Source organism: Acipenser ruthenus, chromosome 54, assembly GCF_902713425.1.
Source record: "Acipenser ruthenus chromosome 54, fAciRut3.2 maternal haplotype, whole genome shotgun sequence".
Lineage (NCBI taxonomy): Eukaryota > Metazoa > Chordata > Actinopteri > Acipenseriformes > Acipenseridae > Acipenser > Acipenser ruthenus.
Window position 1 is genome coordinate 183,763 of NC_081242.1, and position 8,776 is coordinate 192,538.

Consider the following 8,776-nt stretch of genomic DNA (forward strand, 5'->3'; position numbering starts at 1 on the left):
TTAGAAAGAACTAAATACTCTTCATTTCTTTTATCTAGACAGAGTTTACTATATCTGTCACTTCTTTCACCTCTGCAGATTATAGGTGAGATCTACAGAGCGTTTATTGAAGTGCTTGGCAGGTCATTCTAATGGAATTATTTGCTAGAACCATTAAAAAATAATAATGATAAGAAGAATAAGTTATTACCCGCACGTGACCGACACACACACAGTTTCCAGCCACAAGCGATTCGGTCTTATCAATACAATATATAGGTTAAAAGTTTATTGTTTTATTTTTATTTTTATCACCAGGGTTAGACTCCTACAGAAACTAGTGAGTGGACTGTAAAGTACGAAGCAGGAAATGCATTCCAAGCACCCTCTGATCCAGGTCATGAAGTCCTATCTTGTTAGTCAAATTTACAGCTCTACTCAGGGTGGATTCACTATTTCTATAACCAGTTGATACCATGTAAGCAGGGCCGGATTACCAAAGTCAACAAAATTAATCAATTTAAAAAATGCAAGCTATATCTGATCCAATACACCAACATGGAACAATTTGAACAATAATGATTACTGTGCAACTGTTTAAACGTTAGAAAAAATCTATTATTTGACATACTGTTTGGTTTGGTAAATATGTCATACAAGTTAACTGTACAGTGAGAGCACAGGTAATTCTACTAACACATAATGTTAAAAGCAGTGTGGACACAAGAGTAAAACAAATAATACTGTTATCCTTTGACAGCATACAGAACACAATATACCAAAAAAAATTCTTCCCAAATACAATATTCAGTTGTCAAAAGAACACAATTAATAATACAGGAACGAGGACACACCAATATTTCTTGCTACATAAAAAAACGAACCTCTTACTGTTAAACACAACTCCCCTAAGTCCTGCTATGCAAATCACACATTACTAAAAAATAATCTTAGTAATAGTGAAGAATAAAAAAAAACACGGAGGCCTGTTGTATAAAATTGATAACTTTAACTGTGCCTTACAAAATATACAAAAAGCATATGATTGTGTCACTATCGTCTTATTATTTATTTATTTCTTAGCAGACACTCTTTCTTATCCAGGGCGATTTACAATTGTTACAAGATATCACATTATTTTTACATACAATTCCCCATTTATACAGTTGGGTTTTTACTGGAGCAATCTAGGTAAAGTACCTTGCTCAAGTGTACAGCAGCAGTGTCCCCCCCACCTGGGATTGAACCCACGACCCTCCGGTCAAGAGTCCAGAGCCCCTAACCGCTACTCCACACTGCTGCCACTTCCCGACAGGAACAAAAAATCTTCTACACTCCTCCTCTTCATCGTATATTAATGGTCGTAGTTAAATATTCTGACGTTCATAATTTTTACTGCTGTTTTATGAAGATAAAAATATGGACTGTTCTATCTCTTATTGGTGTGTGTGAGGGGGAGCGTGTTCACTTTGTCAGGACTCATACAGAAGGCAGCACGGAAAATCGATGCAATTTGAAGATATTTATGGTGGGGGATGCATTTCATTGAAATTGCACTCGCCGGCGTTCACCCTCGAGTATAACCCTGTATCTTAGACACATGCACCAAGGTGATCAGCCCCTCTCTCTCTCTCTCTCTCTCTCTCTCTCTCTCTCTCTCTCTCTCTCTCTCTCTCTCTCTCTCTCTCTCTCTCTCTCTCTCTCTCTCTCTCTCTCTCTCTCTCTCTCTCTCTCTCTCTCTCTCTCTCTCTCTCTCTCTCTCTCTCTCTCTCTCTCTCTCTCTGGCTGTGTTGGCAACATCTCCATATCTCCATTAACTCCCCTGTGCTCATAAATTCCATAATGCATCACTGTAAGACGGACTCAGTGCGCGGCTGACGTCAGGGACTAAGCACAAGGACTCAGGCGTGAAAGGTAATTCTCACATTTACATAAAAAATATGAATACATATAATCAGTTTAATTTTAAAAGTCAAAAGTCTCTGTCTCTCTGTTGGTGATATCTCAATTAACTCCTCTTTTATCATTAACTTTCTTTTATCTAGACATAGTTTACTATATCTGCCACTTCTTTCACCTCTGCATATTATAGATGAGATCTACAGAGCGTTTATTGAAGTGCTTGGCAGGTCATTCTAATGGAATTATTTGCTACAACCATTAAAAAATAATAATGAAAAGAAGAATAAGTTATTACCCGCACATGACCGACACATACACACAGTTTCCAGCAACAAGCAATTCGGTCTTATCAATACAATGTATAGGTTTAAAAGTTAAGTTTATTGCTTTATTTACTTTTTAATCACCGTGGCTATGCTGTTTTATGGCAGCTGTATAATACATGGAATAGAGAAGATGTTACAGAACTGGGATAAGGTACAAAGTACTGTTCCTGTTTGGTCACAATCTGCTGTCTACAAGTTTTTTTAAATTATTTTATTTGTTTTTACAGGAATTGTTTTCCCATAAATACAGCCATTGGAATCTGGTTTAAGAGGATTTTTATCAGCGCAAAATATGCATGTTGCGCAAAATTATAATACGTGAAATCAGGGTTTCCCCTGGGTTCCAGATTGTTGTAGTCACTAGTGACTAATCCTTTCTAAAAACATTAGTCACTCCAGATATTCAGTAGTCACTACTGGCGCACAGGTCAAATTTTCAAGGGTGTTATGAATCATGTTTTATTTTATACCTTAAATCACTGTATTGACCAAAACAATTATTTAATTAAACCGTTTTAATAATGCTCTACAGTTTAAATAAATTGGTAATTTACAGCTGTAAAGTTTGAGAACATTAAAAATTTGCCCTGAAAAGCTACATACAGACACAGAATGCATTATGAATTACTTATACCATGTATGTCTTTTTACAACAAAAAGAAGAAAAAAAACAGTGTTAGAATATTATATACAACCCATGGAAACAGAGTTTTGCAATAAGGCTGAAACTTTGCTGCTTGTTTTCTTTTTCTGTTATTATTATTATTATTTATTTCTTAGCAGACGCCCTTATCCAGGGCGACTTACAATTGTTACAACATATCACATTATACATTATTTCACTTTTTTTTTTTTTACAGATATCACATTATTTTTACATACAATTCCCCATTTATACAGTTGGGTTATTACTGGAGCAATCTAGGTAAAGTACATTGCTCAAGGGTACAACAGCAGTGTCCCCCCACCTGGGATTGAACCCACAACCCTCCGGTCAAGAGTCCGGAGCCCTAACCACTACTCCACACTGCTGCCCGTTATCTGACGCATGTGAGCTAAGTTCTTTTTTTCTGGTGTTCCGAATCCAAGTCTTCATTTTCTACAACGTGGTGTTCTGTTTCACACTTGCTGAAAAAACGAGTGGATTTTCTTCTGCGACATTTTACAGTATTGGCTAACAGTTTTGTTTTTTAATTCGCGCGCACAAGTTTACCGCAATCGTGTATTTATATTGATGATAAAGTTATAGAAAAGAAGGCAAAGAAAAGTTCACTATCCACGCATCTCTACAGCTGGCCTCAATACAAAAACATATTACTGGCATTTTTAAATTATTGGTGAATAAAACGTACAGTACTGATGCTAATTAATAAAGAACGCTTATCTAGTATCAGTGTGATGATGGATGTCCCTGCTTGTTACCACACAAATCACTGATGATGACAGGGAAATTAGAGAGCGCTTCAGTCGCAAGACATTTCTAGCGTTTTTAATCTTTGATGGTATTTCGTCTTGATCGCCCTTTGCTAGTAATGTACCAGTATTGCGCAAACAATCCACATTTTTTCACTGAATTGAAAGCTAAAAACTCTTACTACTCTCACACCAGACGTAACGGCATGTCAAACTAGACCGCATGACAATACTGCGGTTTCTGACTGGCCATACATTCTGTATTTTGAAATGAACCAATAGTACTCAAGTTACAATAAACTTTAATCGGGTCATTGAAACAAATAAATATCGACTTGCAGGCATGAACGCACACAGGAAATAAAATGAGTTAGATTAGGCGTTTGGTTTTTTAAAAATGTCTTTTTTTGTATCCCAGACAGACTGCAGTGACCGCCCAACTGTTTATATTACATTTAAACAACAGGGCTTATTTAAAATGTACATATTTAATATGTAAATTAGCCGTGTGTGCACTGAACGCTGTCACAGCACATCAGTCTGGTGTTAGCGATTAAACGTTGATTACATGACAAAAGTTTGCAATAGATTGGCAAGTGGTACTAAATAAAATGCGTTGTCTGCCATTTCAGAATTTTTCTCGAGTACCCCCAGGGGTACGTGTACCCCAGTTTGAAAACTGCTAGAAGAAACCACATTACCAACAGATACAGTTTAATAGTAGTAGTCTTTAAATGTCGTTGTCCTGACTGCTAAATTCTTCCAGCTTCCCATTTTATTTTGACAATTTCCATATAAAAAATGGCATTTTTATCTTGACATTTTTCATTCTTAGCCACCAAGTAAATATTTTGGACAGTTTTCAAAACAATTGTTGCTTTATTTTTACAACACACGTTGGTGTTGTTGATAATATGATAAACGCGTATATCTGCTTCAGGTTAAACGATGGCCCGTGTTACACAGAACACTACAAATAAAATGTCAAATATACACTATGTATTTCGTTGGTTTTGTGGATTTGCTGTTTTTAACTTATTTTAATACTGCATATGATATGGTTTTGAAAATGCCACTTACCAAAACCATGCTGCACGTGAACTGTATTACATAATAATGTCCTTTATTCCGATTCCAGTGGTTTTCTCAATGCAAGATGTATTGTAGGCATATATACAGTGCCGTATAAAACCACATACACTGTATATATATATAATTTTATCATGCTCGTTATAGGCCTACTGGCGAAATGGTCAAGAGACAGTTGGTGCTTAACTCATACGGAATAATTTTGGCCCTGAATTTTAGCATTTTTGGTCATAGAAAAGACACATTTCACATATTTTATAACGTTACCGTAGGCTATTATTTTTTTTTTCTTAGTTAATGATGCGTTTTCGTTTTTCAAATCTTCTGCACACAGTATTTTTAAGCACAACTGTAATAACCTATATTTCAACACTCACTGCCGAAGCTTATTACATATTCTTCCAGAAGTAATGGTCGGGTGTAACAGGGATACGAGATAACACTATGAATGAATAAAGTCCGGAGCCAGAACCGTGTCCATACTGTAATGACTGCTCGCATTTCACACGTATTTAACACGACAATGACGCATTAAACCGCCCTAGTAAGAATACTACACCTCACAAACACTAGAGATCTATGATAGAAGTTTGATCGCTTAATAGCGTTAATATTTTAACATGTCTTTCTTTCCAGATTTAACTTAAATCTTGTGTTTTTTCACCAGATTTATAAATGTTGTGAAAATAAATGAATATGTTTTAAATATGTACATTCAGATATAATTTATAAATCTAGTTACAAGATTTAACATTTAACTAAATATTAAATCTCTTAGCTAGATTTAACATTTAGCTAAACATGTAACTAAAATCTCTCTTGCTTTCCATGCTCTCTAAGCCTGATATCTGTTATTAGCTGTCCACTATGAAAGGCGCTATATAAAATAAAGATTGATTGATTGGTTGATAAAAGCTTTTGAAATGGCATTTGAAAATTAGCATTTGTTGTTGTTGTTTTCTTGTAATATATATATATATATATATATATATATATATATATATATATATATATATATATATATATATATATATATATATATATATATATATAATTTTCAAATTACTTTACCGGTCAAATAATTGTTCAATAATAAAAAAATAAAAAACAACGAAAATCAATCAAAAAGGTAGAAACAACAGTTTTTTTTATTAAAAACCTAGAGCATTATATACATGATTACATCACAGTATTGAAATGAAGCCCGTTTCAAATGAAGCTCAGTCTAGCATTGGCAGGCTATGCAGTCTGCATTCAATCACAGCAGCCAAATACAAAAAAAGGCGTTCTCATAATTATGCTTTTTCTTTTTTTGAAATTGCGATTCACTCTTTACTTACAATTTAGGCTACCAGCGCCACCTAGCTGGTGCTCCTATAAATTAATTCCGTTGCGACCTAGCAGAGACACGCACACACACACACACACACACACGCACACACACACTGAGACACGCACACACACACTGAGACACGCACACACGCACACACACTGAGACACTCACACGCACACACACTCACTGAGACACACACACTGAGACACGCACACACACACTGAGACACGCACACACTCACAGACACACACGCACACACACACTGAGACACACACACACTGAGACACGCATACACTCAGACACACACACTGAGACACGCACACACACACAGACACACACACTGAGACATCCTCAGTATGGATTTACCCAATTCATCCAGAGCGTCTATAACATGATCCTTGACGCTTGTATCCATCTTTAATTCAAATGCATCTTTCTGAAGCCAGCTTTGGTTTCCTAGCTAACCCGGTTCAGTCCGAACACTGTAGTAAAGATGGCTGAGTCAGCCTGACAGTATTACAAAATCTTCCAGCCAATCAGCTTACACCCCACCCAGAAAAACAAACATGTGCGTAATAGGCAGGGTTAGATTTTAAATAGTGAGGGGACTCGCAGCGTAAAGGGATATCCGCTAGAAACTGTGCTGAGGGCATCAGATGATTCGTGAGCTCGTCAAGTCTACGAAATCAACCCACCCTGACCCCAACCCTAAAACTTAACCCTAACCCTAAACCTAACCATTAAGAATCATCCGATGCCCTCAGGACACTTTCTAGGGGACCTGTGCGCTGCGAGTGGACTCTACACGGTTACGCAATGTGGAGCAACTGTTGCTGTTTGCAGTTAGAAGGAAGAAAATAGCGATTGGGAAGTAAATTTGAATTTTGCTGATGTAACTACATCAGCTGGTTGAAGTCCTTTAATGTTCTGTAGTGTTTAATAGCTGTGGCAGATTGAAGTGAATTCTGATAGCGTGTAAACTGGACCAGCTCTCCTGCAGGACAGTATAAATCGGCTTGGAAAGCCAGCCGAAGGGTCACACGTCCAGGGAGCAGGCGGAGCGAGACGGACCTTTCCCAAATCCCTCCCACTGACTCCTAGAGACCTCATTCCTACTCCGACCCCACCCCGGCTACACATTTGAAAATCTCCTTTTTCAATTGTCGCTCTCTGACTAACAAATCTCTGCTTCTCAGCGAACTTATAACCAATCCCAATCTTGATCTCCTCTGTCCCTGGCCCTCTGTAAGGACATGCACTCGCTGCATCGAGACACCCCAAAGGGCTATTCTCTCTCAGACAAACCTCGCCTCACTGGAAATACCATTGCTGCATGCTGGAGGCTGTGTGGTCCAGTGGTTAAAGAAAAGGGCTTGTAACTAGGAGGTCCCCGGTTCAAATTACCTCCTTGTGCTTTGTTTTTCGGGTGAGACGTAGTTGTAAGTGATTCTGCAGCTGATGCATAGTTCACACACCCTAGTCTCTGTAAATCGCCTTGGATAAAGGCGTCTGCTAAATAAACAAATGCTAAGCCGTAAAACAACCAACATGCAACTGCAGCTCGCAAATCAAAACTAAAACAAAATCCGATGTTAGCCCAACACTCTTTTACTTACAATATAGCACCGCAGAACGCTCTTACAATAAACTATAAAGACTATACAGACATCACAGAAATAAGAAACAAGCAATAAAACGCATACAATTAAAAAATAAAGGAAAAAATATACATTCAAATGTGACTAAATAGCAGATCACAAATAACATGACAAAATGTATGCAATAAAATAAACAGGAGGCTTTATATGATCGCCTGGGCGGTGTTATTTAAACACCGAGGTGATATTAAATAACTTTCGCTTGGGATTATACGCTTTCACAATCATTATTTTCAGCACATCGAGAGATGCTATAGGATCGCAGGACCGATAAGGGAGGCGGTGTGTGGGGTGTGATTTTATTTTTTCATTGAGTCTGTCGGATAGTGTTTCGTTTGTCAGTTTTTAATGAAAAAAAGTCAGTTATAATACTAGTTTTCACTTCGTTTATTTTAGAAATGTAAATTTCATTACAAGACTGCAGTGGCTGTGTAGCCAGACAGCTCGCACAGAATCAATACAGGGATAAATTGCGTCGGGAACGTGAAATAATTAAGTATTGGGGCGAAAAAAATAAGGTTACTATTGAAGATAACTAACAGGGACGATGGACTGTGAAAAATGACGCTTCACCAAAAATAGAGAGTGGACGAAATCCACCCGCCTCCACCCACGAGTAACCGGGATAACTAATACATAACCAATACATTATTATTATTATTATTATTATTATTATTATTATTATTATTTCTTAGCAGACGCCCTTATCCAGGGCGACTTACAGTCGTAAACAAAAAATACATTTCAAGAATCACAGTACAAGTATTAATACAATTACGAATGTCATTATCAAATCATTTTATAAGCAAGTTATACATTTGACATGTTATAAAAACCTCTTACAAAAGACGACAAACTGAATTAACCTCCTCAAGTGCTCGTATATTTAAATTTTCTCAACAACTCTCCAAGACAACGCATCAAAAAGACCGCTATGTTTTTGTTTAATTATTATTTTATATGAAGAAAAAAATAGAATTGAAAATCAATTTAAAACGATATAAACGACTTACCTCAGGCGGAGCAGAAAATGACTTTCTTTACCTCAGGAAAAAAAAACAGCCGTTAACGCGCTC